The sequence below is a fragment of the Catharus ustulatus genome, chromosome 3, assembly GCF_009819885.2.
Source record: "Catharus ustulatus isolate bCatUst1 chromosome 3, bCatUst1.pri.v2, whole genome shotgun sequence".
Taxonomy (NCBI): Eukaryota; Metazoa; Chordata; class Aves; order Passeriformes; family Turdidae; genus Catharus; species Catharus ustulatus.
Genome location: NC_046223.1, coordinates 72,219,951 through 72,235,370, shown reverse-complemented (window position 1 = coordinate 72,235,370; position 15,420 = coordinate 72,219,951). Strand labels below are relative to the sequence as shown.

At 42.0% G+C, this 15,420-nt stretch overlaps 1 long non-coding RNA gene across 2 annotated transcripts in view; it reads right to left on the bottom strand.

Moving 5' to 3' along the window:
• LOC116994173 overlaps nt 1-11,271 on the bottom strand; it is a 46,958-nt gene extending 35,687 nt beyond the window's left edge. For both annotated transcript variants that reach the window (XR_004417424.2, XR_004417423.2), the window contains exons 1-2: nt 11,183-11,271; nt 4,876-10,003 (exon numbers count right to left, since the gene is read on the bottom strand). This is a non-coding gene — a long non-coding RNA (uncharacterized LOC116994173). The remainder of the gene's footprint in view (nt 1-4,875; nt 10,004-11,182) is intronic.
• Nucleotides 11,272-15,420: the final 4,149 nt, after the last annotated feature.

The window sequence follows — 15,420 nt, the reverse complement described above, 5'->3', positions numbered from 1 at the left end:
TAATCACAAATATAAATATTCTGGAGAAAGTACTGTCAACAAAGGAACACCATATCTTATGCCCTGGGAGTGATTTAAAGAAAGCAGTTTTATTAATAGGATTCCAGCTGTAGCCTATACAAGATTTTACCACTGTCTTTAGATGACACTCTGACATCACGAACACAATATATTATTAATTATAATTTGCTTTTAGCATCCAGGTGTCCCACTTCAGACCAGGGACCTTTCCTCTAGGCACTGTAAAAATTCATTAGAAATGTGTCTCGAGAGATCAAGATGAGTATTTGGCTACATCTTGGCCTTGATTGCAAAAGAGCACTGTCAAGCATCTTAATAACATATTTACTGATGTTCAATTAGATACTAGAGAACAAAATTGATCACCACACTTAAAAATATTTGCTGCTGCCTTACAGCAGTGAAAAATTTTACCATCCATCATGCATGTGGCAGAACCCTTGGCTTAATACCAGTTCCTCCAATCACCCTCCACACCTTGTGGAGGAGCTGCCAACTGCATCCAACCCTGCTTCTCCTCACCTACAGCTTTCCACGTGTACCTGAGCAGCAGTGACAGGGAAGGTTGCTGAAGTCTGAGAAAAAATGCCTTCCAAAAAACTATGCCCTTCCTGTCCATCTACAGGTTAATGGATCCAATGCTCACTTTTGCTTATCAATGATTTTTAGCATGACATTGAACAACTGATTTACCAATATTAGTAGATTTGATCTATGAGGATAAAAGAGAGAGGAGAGGTGTAAACGAGGGCCAGACTATGATCAGACATTCTACATGCTCACCTTCATCAACCCTTAGCATGTTTTCAGTAGTGCCATATCTATCTCCTCTTACGTTGAATTTTTTTCCTTTTGGCTTTTCTGAAGGTGGGGGAAAAGCCTGCAAAGCAAACTGCTGTTTTCCTTTAGTGCAGTGGGTTTTGTTTGTCTGATATTGGCTTTCTAGCTTTGATTTTGCAATGTTTTTTAAACACATGCGTTGCCATGCCTTTATGCTAAAGGCAGACAGACCAAAGAAACATGTGCAGCACTTAGAAAGTGGTGGAAGAATTTCACGCAGCACCATAATGAGATTTTTATTTTGTTTTAGATTTTGTTCCTTGTCCCTTTCTTTGCAATTCCTAACATTTTGCATGCTTTTTGAACCACTGCCAAGCTGGGCATTGATGTTTTTGTGGCAGCATTTATTAGAGCCCCATGACGCTTCTCTGGAGGGGTAGGAACCAGCTAAGACTCCTCTGTGTATCACAGGGCATTTATCCACAGCAAGGCTCATTTGCTGTTTTCTTGCTCAGTCAGTCAGTCAGTCAGTCAGTCAGTCAGTCAGTCAGTCAGTCAGTCAGTCAGTCACTCACTCACTCACTCACTCACTCACTCACTCACTCACTCACTCACTCACTCACTCACTCACTCACTCACTCACTCACTCACTTCACGGCCTCATCCCTCACCCTCTCCTCATGCTCACAGTAATCCCTGCAACTTTTATTCTTGGCCCTTCACAGAACATTTCTGAGCATGCTGGTGGAGGGGCTCTGCTACTGGACTCCCATGACCACAAAAAGTGACCATTGGTTTCTGACCTTGGTTTCCTCTCTTTCATGTGATGTTTTTCCATGTGAGAAGCTGCCTCTTTGCCCGTGCAGTTTAAGGTTTTTAAGAGCCTTTTTTGAGTAAAAGATGTCAAATGTCTTTCTTTAATTCCTCTCCATACAGGGACTTGTGAGGCATTGCCTCCCTTACAAAAGCTGCCTGCTTCTTCTCATGCCATACTGGTTTTCTTCAAAATACTTTTTTGATACAATGAATAGTGGTTTTATATATATATATGTATGTGTAAGTAGCCAGCTAGATATTCTTTTCTGATTTCTTCATTTGGGTATAAATTCAGGTTTTTAAAAGATGCTTTTCAACTTGTAGCAATCCTGACCAAGTTGTTTAGCTATGTTCACATTCTTTTTAAGGCTCTGTAAAACCTCCAAGATATGATCAGCCCTGGGCTGGACTAGAAGTGAAGTGTGAAAGTCTTGGAGGAGTAAATTGCAGGATTTAGAGGCTCTTATACCTATGGTCTTCTCAGCTACACACTGAAGACTCCAAGAAAAAATCCACGTTTTACTACTATCTCTGTGAGTGAGCTTTTCCATGAATCATTTAGATTGAGGTGAAATGGCAAAAAAAATTAAATTTTTTTCTGTGTTTCCTAATTGCTGGATGGGAAAACTTGGTCCTTGAATCCAAGCACAAGAGCCGTCACCTCAACTAAGATTTTAGAAATAATGACAGTTTAACAGGAGGAAAAATTGGGATTGCCTATCAAAAGCTTGGATGCAAGGATGCATGGATAACTGGATAAATAGAAAAGTAGAAAAACACTACAAAGCTTTTCCAATAATAGATATGGCACACTAGCCAGACATTTACAAAAATGCACCAAACCCTACTTTCCACATCAAGGAAGTAAGTTGACCCAATCTGACTGGATTTCAGGAAAATATTTGTTAGTGTGCTACTTGAAAAAAAATAAACTGAGGAAGATAGCAGTTGCTAAATTAACTCTTAATATGAATAAAAGCTTGCAAAGTAGTTTGGAAGGGAAAGTCTCAAGCTAGCAGAAAGTTTATAGTGGACTTCCCCAAAGAATGATCTCAGACAGATCTTATTAGTTATTTTCACTGTCTACCTTAAATTAGGAATGATCAACTGAGGATACAAAGCTGGGGTACTGCCTGTACAAAGTGGGGCTGGAATATTGTACAACAACAGGCATGAGAGTCATTTTACATTATGAGCTTGACTCAATACGCTGCAACTCTGCCCATACCAAACTTAGGAAAAGTTCTTCAGTATGGTATTTTCACTATAAAACAAATCAAGTGGTCCAGTTTCTTAGTTGTTCTGCAGGCACAGGAGTCAAATATATCAAATAAAATTGCTATGTTAAAATGCCACAATACAAATGTCATATAGCCAGTTCCAAGGGAACAAAACAGATTATTGCTTTTTTAATTAGACAGTCATAATGTGAGCTAACTTCCACAAACACAACCAAAATCCTCCAGATTTTTCTATTAAAAAAACCCAAAAAATAAAATTATTATTTTTAGATGTTATTCAAGAGTGCCACACAAGTCTTGTACATCTGTTCCTCCTTCAATTTCCCAGGTATCACCTGTAAATGGGAGATTAACCTACAAGATCAATAGAAACAACCTAATGAGACACTAAGTCTATTTCCTCTCTTGTTCCTGTAAAAATATTTCAGAATTTGGTCTCTTGCTCCCAGAGCTGTCAAATGAAGCCAGTGCAGGACAGTGAGTCAAAAGTACTGTACAAATTCTGGAAAGCTTACCTGAGCTAACACAGTGTGATGTGCTAGAAGTAACTAATCCTAGAGACATCTCAGTTTCATGAGCCAAGGTAGCTCACCTGCAGTGCCCTGCGCTGTATCATGCGCGTGTGCCAGCTCACATCCATAGTCGTGCAAAGTGCAGAGATTCCCAAACAAATCTGGACATGCTGGGAAATTCAGGGGAATTGTATGAAAGTGATGACACCCTTCCATAAAAAAGCCTTTTGACACCCTTGTCATGCAATACCAGTATGATAGCGCAAAGGTCAAAGTCACAAGCTAGGAATGATGAAGTTTTGCTGTCAGTATCCATAAAAAAAGGATAAGTTGGGTGTTTCAGTCAATCTTTAAGGTTTTTGAGATGTTGAGAGTAGGTGGCTCTAATATAAAAATAAATACATTAAAAATCAAAATATTAGTTACTTTATATCTAGGAGTCATAGGAAGATATTACTGCCACTATAAGAGGCACTGGCAACATCCCATCTGGATCACTGCTTCCTTCTAGCCCTGCAGATTAAAAGAGATTTACTGGAAGTGGAGGTAAAAAGGAAGGTTAGGAGAATGGTTAGGGAAAAGCACCGTTCTCTATGACAGGTACAGCACGGCTGGTTTGGCTGAACTCAGGCTGAGCAGTAAACTGAAAAACTCAAGAGAGGACAGACGGGAACGGACTTTATCCCAGGTGAGAGAAATGCTCTTTAAACTGAAGGCAAAGACCTTGCAGAATGTGAGAGGTTCAGCTGGTCGTGACACACATTATCTGAAATCTTTAACCATGCAGAGGAACAGAAAAACAGAGGCAAGCTGATGGTGGAGGCAGCTTCAAGATGGAGCCCAGCGTCTCTGCATGTCAAATTGAAGAGTGTGACACGGTTGCCTGTGATAGAGAGGATCAGGCCCCACAGCAGAGGAGGTCTTCTCTAGCCCTGCCCACTTTGTCAAGGACAAAGCTGACTATGAAAGCTCTGATTTTCAAAACACATATCAAATTTAGCCGTTTGTCACTGGCCAGTTTATCACCACCCGCTATCTTATATTCAATAGTGTTACACAAGAGTGTAAATTACTGTGGAGTGCAATACTTCTAATTATTACAGTTGGGGAGCAAATGGGGCCATGCATATGCAAATATCTAATTAGTCACATTGTGGTTGTCTGTCTGTGGAAATACCCTGTGTGACTATGAAATCATACTGCCTGCTTTGGCTTATACAATGATGTGTGTTGCCGTGACTCTTGCATAAGGAGAATTAGTCCTTCTGTTTTAATAATACTGCACCATTCTGCTCAATTCTGAGCCCTTAATCTTGCATCACAGTGAAACACAGCAACAGCAACACATAATTGTCTGTTTTTCCAATTTTCTATTTTGTAAAATGCTAGTTCCTGACCTCTGCTGAATGTGTACAGTGGCCTACCTTGACACAATATTAGATTAATCTTAACTGAAAAGAGTTTCAGTGCAGCTGTAATAGAAAAAAGAATATGACTTCACCTACCCGTGAATTCCAGGTTTCGGTCCTCTTTTCTCAGAAGAATGTTATCGTCTCACTATGACACATTTGTAGTTTCACAAGTTCTGTTTGTTTTAGCCTGAAATGACCTGGCCTTATTCGCTCCTTCCATCCCCTCCAGTTTTGGTGGGGTCCCAAGTGCCTCCTTAGTGGTATTGCAAAAGGAAATCCCCATAAACCACTTAAATCCCTAAAAAAGCTGATGGCAAAACTGAGCAGATCTCTGTTCGGGCAGGCAGCGTCCTCCCCTTGCACAGCACTGCCACGGGTGTCGATCGCAGCCCTGCAAAGAGACACAGGACAGCACGACAGCTCGCTGGTTCTGCTTGCTCTCCATGACTGAAAGGACATCCTCACCCAGAGCACTTTTTCTGTATTTCCTCAATATTTAAGGGGCCTTATTGCTGGGATTTCCAGGGCAACATCATCACTGTGGTGCTTCTGTAATTTACAGATAAAGGGTGACAAAGTAGAAACGTGGTTTGGAGGACGGGGCACAATATGGGGTTGTGCTCACTAAGGCTGGCAGGATACTTGCCTTTCTGCTCAATTTGTAGGGCTAACTGGTTTCTGAACTATCACTACTTTATTTTGAGGAGCGTCAGCAATGGATTGGTAAAAAATGTGTTTCTGTGGTTTTATAAATATCTCTACATCTTCTCCAGAATACGATCATTCCTTATCTTACTGCTTATACACAGCAGTTCAGATTCCTCCTAATTACTACCTAATTTTATGATTAATTTCACCTTCTTCCCCCTCTTCCAAAATGCAGACATGTATATTCTTATGTACATACGCATACCTCACCAAAATTATTTCAGTATAAGCGTGAATACCACGAACCAGAAGTTTGGCATCCCTGCTAGAGTGAAAGATGACTGCCACCTATGGGTAAGAGCTCATGTTAACATATTTAGATAAAATTTTAATATTATTCTTTTTAGTTAATTCAATTTGTAATTATCTACCAGGACAGGGTTCTGATTCATTTGCTTATATTTTGTCAATAGCAATCACTGAAAATCATCCTCTGAAAGTTAGGTATTAAACCAACTGCCTTACGAAGGAGCATCAGCTTTATGACGAATAAAAAAATGGAGTACGACATTATAATTTTTTTTATTCTGAATAAAGACTACATAGAAGTACTCTAATTCCCTATGCAAAGAAAAAAGATTCATTGTTACAGAGCTAGGTACAGCATCTCAGATAAAGCTGTATTTAATGACGACTATAATTTTAAAGTTTAGGCGTCTCAAGGTTTTAATATTTTGCTTGCTGCTTTCTTTTACTAAATACATACAAATAGCTTAGCTGTGCAGTTCCATGAAAATGTGTGTATAATCAGTATGTCATAGTAATTTTCTTTTCAAAATTTTTCATTTTTCATAGTAAAATGAAAGCTAAGTGGGGGAAGGGAGGCAGTAGAAAAAAAGTATGTCCCGATTATGTAAGCCTCAATTTTTCTGATAATCAATCTGCGCAGTATTTACCTGAAAAACTCAAAAGAAAGTACAGACTGGAAAGCAAAACTTATCGTATTAAATATACTTTTTTAAAATTTAGTTTTCAGGTGCTTAAAAGCAAACAGCCTGACAATTCAGTGTACCTGACTACCAAAGAGAAAAATGCTCAATTACGGCAGCTATACTGCGGTAAGCTGCATTAAAATGGACATTACGATCTCTTTCTCAAAAATACCACATGTAAAAATTGCTGCAAGTCCAGCAAATTAATGCATGTATTTCATTTTGGGAAAAAATAATTTTCCTCCAGTAAACAGAAGCTAATTGTAGCCATTATATTCCTCCATTTCAGGGCTGGGACACAGCATTTCTGAAGGGAGAGACGGAACTTAAGAAAAGAGAAAATTATATTAAAAGAGAGAGCAACTAATATAAACTAAGAATAAGTCCAATACTGTTTTTTTTTTTAAATCTTCCTTTTAAAGTAATCTTAGTCCCGGGCCTTCTTGTTCGTATTGTACTTTGCTAAATATGATAACTAGCCTATCTAAAAAACCCGAAATCAATATTACACTAGTGCTTACCTCCTCCATTTTCACTAAATAAAACTAACACTAAACCTATATTATAAACTTGCAAAATACTGTAAAATTGGTCAGTAAATGTCGCTCAGATATCGGACGTTCACACATCACCATTTCATGCTTGCTTCCCAACGGCATCGGTACCCTTTACAATCTGCATAATTCAGATGCCTGCGGTAAAATCTTTGTGCTTCATAGATAAAACCATCTTCTAGGTAAAGTCACTGCTCCACAGTAATACAGTAGTGATGTGTTTTCCTCACATTTTAGGCCAAAAATAGCATTCTCCAATTTACTTCCTTGTGTCCACTTTGGCTACCAAATCAAACTGTCACCGGTCCAGTAACATTTCCCTGTATTTTCAAACCACAGTTTAAACTTAAACCACTTAGTCTCCTTTGATGGGAACTTCATATCAGACAGAAATTACTCCTTAGCACATTTGATGAATCCAGCTTAAAATAAAACACCAGAACTGCATGAACATCTGTGACAAATGACTTGTCTCAGTCATCCTGCTCTTTATTATTTAATCTCCCACTGAAGAACAGTTTTGTAGGTACACTATTTTACAATGCAGACCTCCTCCCACCAACCTACTGCTTGCAAAAAGAATTGAAAAAAATGTTTTTCATGTGTCATACCAAAATCTGAACAGATTATAGTTGAACTTTTCAAAATAATTAGAAGTAGGAAAATGGAAATAAACAAATAAGCCAGTACCACAAATTTACAAAAGTAACAAAAAAGGTAAAGAAATTGAGAAATGCAACAAAGGATTGTTAAACTAATAGATCTGCTAAGTGAATATGAAATAAATCCTCCTTTCCTGGTGACACATCGCTGAGTTACTACTTGCATATTCTACGAGTAAAAAGGAAGAGAGGAAAAAATTAAGTATAATCAGTAAGATGAATTTTGAGATATTCCTATTTCAGTCTGTTTAAAACCAAGGCCCTCTTAAAGGACGGAGTACTTGAAAATATCTACATTATATTGGAAAACCCAGACAGGTTTTTCCTGATTTTTTGCCGCTAATTATCTCTGTGTTTTACAGAGGGAAAAAAAATCCAAATCAGGCAGCATTCCTATTTCTCTGAAGTGCTTGTTGTTAATTTTATACCTTTACAAAATTACGACCAAATTCCACTTTCCAAGTAAAGAAATACAGCATGTCGTATCATAGATTTAAAAAATGATTCTTTCTGTTCTAGATAGATGTTTCATTAATTTCACTTGAATGCTGGTTATACTGTATAACACAGATTTTACTTTAAATAATAGTACTTAATGCCCATATGGATTTTTTTGTTACCTAATAGCTTTGCTAGATTGGTCATCGATTTTTCACTGTGCTATGTATTTTTTCAGTACTTAGTTATATGCCTGTGTTCTCCAACAGACATTCAAAATATAACTGCATTATGGTCTATTGCACTGTTTTGACACTGAAGTGCATTCAGATACTTATAATGTGCTTGTAGACGCAACTCAACAAAAAACTGGCCACTTTCTGATGTACTGGAATGAATGAGACTTTATTCTAATGAGGGAAAACCTGTTTGTTCGTAATAATTTATTCTATAGCTGAGAAAGAGAGCAACACAGCTGGAATCACCTAACTGAAAATTCCAGAAATGCAAGGAGTTTCACAAAAAGTCTGCAGCTACCTTGCTTTTTAAGTAACCATGCAGAGCAGACAGCTATTAGCAGTAGCAAGGACTTGCATAACAAGGACTTGAAGGAAGGCTTAGTACTATCCATGCCGGACTGATTTAAAGAGAATGAAGGCACGTATTTCTTTATGATGCATTATGTAACAACAGAGAGGGCAATGTGAGGCATTCAAAAAACTACAGGACCCACATTTGATCCCATTCTTGTTATTTATCAGACAAATATTTAATAGTGCTTCTAGCATAAGGCTTATGAAGCACCAAGCATAGGAATGTTATCGATACAAATTAGTTTGAAATATTTCGAGTGACGTATTCTATGTTTTGTACATCTTTAGGAAAATATAACAGGCCCTATAATTCATCTGCTTCAAACTTCTGCAATACATGCCATCTCAGATAAAATAAAATTGTCAAAATCAGTGATAGCTGGACCTTCTGGTTCACATTAGTGTGAAGAGAAAACTGCTGTTGAGCTGACACATTGATAGATTACAAGTTCTGCTGAAGAATAGCTAAAAATGGTGATTCAATCTTGTCGCTACTATATAAGAACAATAACAGAAGTGGTGATGAGACTCATGATATCATGTCTTTTATCAAAACCCTAAAGGGTATTGCTGCATCAAACACAGTCTCTTCCTGAGAGCTTCCAAAAAAATACCTGTGTAAATAAATGAAACTAAATAAGCCTATTAAAAAAACAGGATCAGTTTGTGCCCTAAATTTATTTAAACATTGATATAAATAACAGATTGTAAAAAGACTTTTTTTTTTCCTGGTGGAGTTGGGGGGGGGCTCTCTGTTTCTCTTTTTTTTTTTTAACAGTAGAGATGCTGGTCTTGTAATGACGAAATGGAGAGCTAGGAGGATTATGAAACACAAGTAACATGAAGGGCAAATCTGACTGAAAGAGAGGGAGAATATTATACCGATTATTTAAAACTTCACTGGTATCTTTCTAACTTAAATCAATGCAGCCCCTGAAATCTATATAGTGATACAGATGCTTCCAAGGTGCACGTAAGATAATGCGGATCATCATCTTCTGTTCAGACAGTAAATAAAAACACTTGTATAACCACCTTTTCTAAACAGCTTCCTAATCTTTAGATATGCACAAGAGAACTTTTTAAAGAGGCACCTTAAGTACTTCTGCTATTCTAGCCCTGGTCCTCTGTTATCTGAAACTTGTGTGGTCGTTAATACTGAAGTCAGGTTTAAACACTGACTTCTGTCCCTCGGTGCTTCATACTTCCCTGTGCTGCTGCAAATCACCATGGAAGGCTCAAGATGGAGGGAACGGGGCCTGGGTGGCTTTGCCTTCCTCCCACAAAGATCACCAAATGCTCCCGGCGCTCACTTCCGACGCATCCAAGGAGTTCTGCAACAACAGAAGGGGAAACAAGGCTTCACAGACCTTATCTTTCACTGAGAGGAATAACAGGTAAGGAGAAGGAGGAAACAGAAACATGGGGGAGGACGGGGGTAACGATTTCATTTTAGAGGCTCCCCTTTTCCAAAGTGAAAGAAACCTTGACACAAACTTCATCATGTCACAGAGATGTAGACAGGGAGATACCTCAGATTTCTGATAACTTGGTGGATTTGTTTCAGGGAAAGATTAAGCATTCATTTGATTTTTAGTTTTACTTTTACCGGGGCCTCTACAGCAAGAATTTGCAGCTTCTGCTGCAATAATTAATGTTTCATGTTGTATAGGAATTTCTGATTACATAAAAAAGCCCCTCTCCGACAAAACTGTGACTTAAATTGTGTTCTTAATTTTATGATGAATGGGGAAGAAAAGCAGCGAGGCAGAAAGTTTATCACCCTACTCTAAAATGTAGGGAGAACCAGAATTCTAAATCAAATTTAAAAACCAAAAAGGTCTCAGCCCTATTCTGTGTTTTTCCTACAGTTCTTACACATGCATTTGCCTTTTGAGTATGCAGGCCGACATCTTTAGGATATTCAGGCAATGCACTAACACACTGTAGATACGGGAAAGAAATAAGTCAGAAATATTTCTAGCATGTGAAGCAGTAAACAGTAACCAAGAAGAAATGTTTTATTTAATGCTATCATGGCTTGACAGCAAAGTAGATTTATACCGCGTCCTTTCAAGCTGGTAAGCTTGGTAACAAGTGAAATGGGTTAAATTTTCTGAGTTTGGAACGTAACTGATTTATGTTTGTGCCACAATGTTACGCAGCTCTTAAATGTACGAGCTCCTGCGGATGAAAGTCTGCTTTTAGGACAGGCCCCGCAGTGACAGGCTGCGGCACAGCAGGGAGAAGCCCAGGTAATTCTGGCGGGGCAGCGGCCGGCGGTGCAGGAGCCAGCAGGTACCCAGCCATCCAGCCAGCCCGCCTTACGTAAGGACTTCATTTTCGCTCGCTGCATCTCGCCGCCGCGCGAGGCACGGGAGAGGAGGCTATTCCATCTCCCCGTGCAGCCCCATCCCCTGTGCCAGGCCCAATGACCGCATCTCGCATGTTTTAATTTTTTAATTATTTTTTTTTCCTCTCTCCAAACAGCACATCTACACAGTGGCGTTTACCTATTCGCTCGCGCCGTGGCTGCCACGCAACCTATCTGGGCGGCCGGCTGGCACAGCCCGCGGTCACCGGAGCGATGCCGAGGAGGAAACTCGCGGTCCCTGTTCGGGCGAGGGGCGCGCTGCGGGCCGGCTCCGGGCGGGCAGCTCTCCCTCCTCGGCGGCGGCGGGGATGCTCCGCTCTGCGGCCAGCGGCGGGCAGCGTCCATTGCAGCTCGGCGGGTCCGCGTCCGGAGTCCAGGGGCTCCGGCAGCCAGCGGGGACACCCGGCCCCCGCTCCCCTAAACACCGCCGGCCAGGTGCGTTTATTTCTCATCCCGTCCTCTTCCCACAAATCCACCGTCTGCGGCCGCCGAGCCCCAGCAGCAGCCCGGCCAGCCCCCGAGCCACCACCGATCGCTCTCCCCTCTCGCTCTCGCTCTTTCTCTCTCTCTTTCTCTCTCGTTTCAAGCTCTCCCCGTGGAGAAAACAGCACGGCGGGGCCGCTCGTCCTGCATTTCACCGCCCGGGAGACGCTGCTGGCGGAGCGCTTAAAACAAAGCGAACAGCCACTTTCCACACTGTTCCCTTCCCTCCCCGCGCCGAGTAACGCGGCTGGCTAGGGGAGCTCGCCTAGCAGGGATGAAAACCGAGGGGGGGCGAAGGCAAGAGAACCCACCCACCCGGCCCGGAGCCCCCCGGCTGCTCCCCGTTCCCGGCGCATCCCGGCGCACCTGACAGCCCGCCGCGCGCGCTGTATTTCCCTCCCTTAGCGACAGGGGAGGCGCGCGGCGGCCGCGGCCCCGCCATTGGCGGAGCGCAGCGGCGCGGCGCGGCCATTGGCTGCGGCGGCGGCCAATGGGGCGCGCTGTATCCGGGAGGCAGCGGCTGCGGTGCTATTTAAATCCTGGCCGGTGATGTCAGCGCGGGCGCGCGGGGGAAGCGCCGGGGAGGGCGCGGGGGAGCGGCGGCCGCGCGGCGGCCGCGCCTGTCAGGCCGCGTTAGGAGCAGCGCGGCCGCCGCCCCCTCCGCGGGGAGCCGAGCGGGAGCGGCCCGGCGCACCTGTAGGCCGGCCCCGCCTCACGGGATCTGGCAGCGCCCTGCTCTCCTCCCTGCTCTCTCGCTCCTGGAGGGTGCGGGTTCATCCCGGGATGCTGGCGCGCTAAGCCCTCGCTCGCGGAGGAAGCTGAAGGGCAGCTCTCCGCGTTACAAGCACTTCTGCCAGCTGTTCGGGGGGAGAGGTACCCTCACCGCACTTTATTTGCGCCCAGTGCCTCTCTGTGGCCTCGCTGACGCTAAGCCCCTCACTACAAGAAGGACACTGAGGGGCTGGAGTGAGTCCAGAGAAGCTGGGGAAGGGTCTGGAGCACAGGTCCTGTGAGGAGCAGCTGAGGGAGCTGGGGGTGTTTAGCCTGGAGAAAAGGAGGCTCAGGGGTGACCTTACTGCTCTCTACAACCACCTGAAAACAGGATGTAGCCAGGTGGGGTGGGTCTCTTCTCCCAGGCAGCCAGTGGCAAGACAAGCACAAGACCACACAGCCTCAAGGTGTGCCAGGGGAGGTTCAGACAATTCGAGGAATTTCTTCACAGAAAGGGTGATTAGACATTGGAATGGACTGCCAAGAGATATGGTGCAGTGTCCCTGGAACTGTGATTGAAACTTACCCATAATGTGACCGAATGTGCTGTAACCATAGTTTTTTGGTCCATATAACTTACAAGCATTTTGGTTGCCCAAAAAATGTGTGTTCAGCTATGTGCCTTGAGAAGGACTTATGGTGAGGTGACATGTGAAAGTGGTTCCCTCAAAGCAATTCCCAAAGAAGATTTTTTGTGAGGTAATTAGAGCCAAAAGCCAGGAGGAAGGAGGCTGTCACTGAAAGCATGTTTGTTTTCTTGCCGTGGCAGGGTATGGCAACAGAGGTAGGGGACAGCAGAAGGGTGATCATGGAGGTAGCTTCTGTGAAGTTAGGGATGGCATGTCATAACTTGGGATCCACAAGATTAATCTGATATTCTTTTAAGGCTGTTCTTCCACTAAGAGTCAGATGGAAGAATGTGAGAGCCTCTTTCAGGAACTGACTCCATGTGCCTTTTCAATCCCATTGGCATTTCCTTGTTTTCTGTATTTGGGAAGCTGCTTGGAATTGACTCACTAAACTCTGTGTGTTGTTTATGTGTTGTATTTGTCCATCAATGCCACCATACTCCAGATTTTCTGTGAGTAACAGAGGCTCAGGAAAGGCTCAGGAATAATGTTTTTTGTTCTCTTTTGACTGCACTTTCCCCCACCTGGTTCCCAGCTCTGTTACTTCCAGGGTGACTTCCTCTTAAGATATCAAGTCAGCATTAGCAAGAGATGAAAAGCTGGGCAGAAGTGTTCATGGTGGCCCTGCTTCTGACACATGCATCTTGCTCAAATGCTTAGAACTACTGATGAGATCTGACTTGAGAAGGAATTTTTTTCTAATGTGAACTGTTCCATTTGAGGTTAAAAAAAAAAAAAGAGAGAAGGGGGAAGCATTCACCCCACTCAGCAAGATGGAAAGTGGTTTATTTTGTAAAAGGAATTTGGGTGTTTTGGGGGCAAGAACTGCTGGAACGGACAGAGCCCTCACCCTGGAGCAGTATAAACCTTAAATGTGTTGGTAGGGGGGTGGAGGGGAAGAGGTTAATATATGGAAGTAGAAGACAAATGGATCTTTCTGGACTTCACAGCTATGGCAAAAACTTACAGGGGTGGAAAGGAATGTGAAGAGTTCATCTCATCCATTTCATGATTTTACTACCATAAAGCAGGATCTGATCTCTCCAATTTATTTCCTGGTAAATGCCTAAATTATGCAAATATCTTTAAGGCTGAAACTTGATAACCTCCCCATGCATTTCTTTGAGTACTCTGGAACTGCTAAGGCAGTTTTCTTAGCTTAGGACAGTCTAGTTCTCTTTTTATGACCCTGAGAGACTGAAATCCCTGATTCTTCCTCACTTAGTTACACACATCTGCTTAAGAAAGGTCTAGAGAAAAAAAGGCCAGTAGTTACGTCAACATTTCCTCATGGTTTTATTTTTTTCTGCCTCAACGAGCATGAATTAACAAAATTAATGGCAGGTGAAATTTCCAGCCCTGGGAAAGTAGCACACACTGCAGGGGAAGATGGATGGATTGTGATGAAATGATGACATCAGCTCTAAAGAAAAAGGTAGGGACAGCTGGGTGCAGCTCCACTGAAAAAAAAAAGCAACCTCAAATTTTAGCATGCTTAAGGGAAGGGATGAGCTAATGATGAGCAATAAAATATTACTGTAAATGATACTCACCGGGCATTATACTGTAAACAGAGACATGGAGAAACTAGGAGGCATGTAACTGAAGCTCAGATGGCTCAGATGAGGCAGAACTCATCTGGAAATCCTTTCCCAGTCTCGACACTGCTTCTTCCTGGCCAATCTTTAGAAATCATTCCTGCTTCAGACTAGTGATACATAATACTGTCATTTTTCCTGTTAAAAACACATTTTGCAAAAGGATCTATAACACGGTGTAGGATTCAGCTGAATTCAGGCTACAAGATGGGGTCACTGCAGTCCTCTGCTTTAAACATCACTGATAGAAGTCTTATTTTAAACGTTCTGGTCAGGACTAGAGAAGCTTTTCAATTTTTAAATGTTTTGTGTGGAAAATCCCTCTGTTAAATAATTAGTGAGTGCTCTGAGCATTACTGCATATTTTATATTTTGTCTGCCTGGAAGAAATGGACAGTTCTGTTGCTGTAGATTAACCACAATTTATTTAGTAATACTCTGACTGCTGGAAGAGGGAGACTTCTTAGTTTATTTCTTTTACATCCACTTACTCAAGGAATGGGGCTGGACAGAAGAAGGGCTTAGCCATACCTTTTCTTCTGTTCCTAGTCCCAGCAGACATTTGAGTTTACCAAAAAAAAATCTGCACAAGCTGTAAATGTGAAAAACGGAGACTGAGTAGTTCAGCAGTACAAAGAATTCCAGTGCTGGATCTTATTTTCGTGGCAGGCATTGGCTAGGATGGCTTATTTATTTTACCTTTTACATAGACTTATTCCACATTTTAGTGTAAATTTTCCTCAGGCAGAAAAAAAATCATTGCTGTTGTGTGAATGTCTTAGGTACCAATGGACACTAATTGTGTTTAAAATGAAGAATTCAGCATAAGAAGCTGTTCAGATTTAATCTTTTCCTCTCAGAAGTGATGTTACAAATGACTCTATTAATGAAACAAA